Below are 1,635 nucleotides of genomic sequence, written 5' to 3'. Positions count from 1 at the left end.
TGTCACAGCTCCAGACTTATTTGTTCATTAATGACGTCATCAGCGACTAGTCGACTTCGACTCGACTTTCATCCCATAAAAGTCGACTTTAAAAAATCAGAAGTCGTTCAACCCCTAGCGCCAGCTGAATTACTCTCTTTACAAAGGGAAATTAAAAATGCTAATGCTGAAAGCTATTCTAGCTCAGGTTCATGCAGGGATTGTTTTGTTACTGTACAGTCATGGCCAAAAGTTTTGGCAGTGATATAAATTTTGTGTTTTGCAAAGTTTGCTGCTTAAGCTGTTGTGGTGTTCATTCACATTGTTTCTAGATTATTGTATAGTAATCAGATGCATTTTAAATAATTGCTAAAAGCTTCATTGGCCAAAAAAATCAACTTTTCACAAAAATTCACACACATTTCACTGTTTTATTATCCTGACACAAAATGACCAGCTAACATTAATTGACTAATCATATCAGCAGCATATGTGAAAGTGTGAATGAGTACTAGTCAGGTGAAATCACTATCATAGTAATTAGATTGTAAGAGCAGACTGATTGCTATAAAAGGAGAGAAGAAGCGCTCCCAATCATTGTGTTCTTGTTAGCAATGGTTATCTCCAAAGAAACACGTGCAGCCATCATCGCTTTGCATCAAAATGGCCTCAGAAGGAAATTGCTACAAAGAATATTGTGCCTGAAAGAACCATTTAGCGGATCATCAAGAACTTAAAGGAGAGAGATTCGACTGCAGTGATTCTTCAGGACGTCCCAGAGTGTCCAGCAAGTGCCATTACTGTCTCCTCCTGAGGAGGCAGCTACGGAATCATGTCACCACCAGTGCAAAGCTTGCTCAGGAATGGCAGCAGGTTGGTGTGCTGCATGCAGCATGCACAGTGAGGCCAAGACTTTTGGACAATGGCCTGGTGTCAAGAAGGGCAGCAAAGTTCTCTCAAATCTCCAAGAAAAAAGGACAGACTGAAATTCTGCAGGAAGCACAAGGATTGGACATCATTGTTCGGAGAAGAAAAGGTGAACACTACCATGAGTCCTGTGTTGTGCCAACAGTGAAGCATCCTGAGACCAATCATGTGTGGGGTTGCTTTTCAACCAAGGGAGTGGACTCTCTCATAATTCTGCCCAAAAACCCTGTCATGAATAAAGATTGGTATCAAAACGTCCTGCAAGAGCGACTTCTTCCAACGATCCATGAGCAATTTGGTGATGATCCGTGCGTTTTCCAGCATGATGGAGCACCATTTCACAAAGCAAGAGTGATGAAAAAGTGGCTCGAAGATCATTAAATTGAAATTTTGGATCCGTGGCCAGGCAACTCCCCGCATCTCAATCTCATAGAGAACCTGTGCTCAGTCCTTAAAAGGCGAGTGGACAAGCAGAAGCCCACAAATTGTGATCAACTCTAAGAACTAATAAGGCAAGAATGGATCGCCATCAGTCAGGATTTGGCCCAGAAGCTAATATCCAGCATGCCAGAGCGAATTGCAGAGGTTATGAAGAACAAGGATCAACAAAAATATTGACTCATTATATTTTTTGCCAATAAAAGCCTTTAAAACTTATGATATGATTATCATTGTTTTTCAGTATACCATAGAAACGTGGAAAAATAATCTACAAATACTGAAGCAGCA

Source organism: Sinocyclocheilus anshuiensis, unplaced genomic scaffold (genome assembly GCF_001515605.1).
Source record: "Sinocyclocheilus anshuiensis isolate Anshui unplaced genomic scaffold, SAMN03320099.WGS_v1.1 scaffold990, whole genome shotgun sequence".
Lineage (NCBI taxonomy): Eukaryota > Metazoa > Chordata > Actinopteri > Cypriniformes > Cyprinidae > Sinocyclocheilus > Sinocyclocheilus anshuiensis.
The sequence above is the reverse complement of the archived record's forward strand: the minus strand, read 5'-3'. Positions refer to the sequence as shown.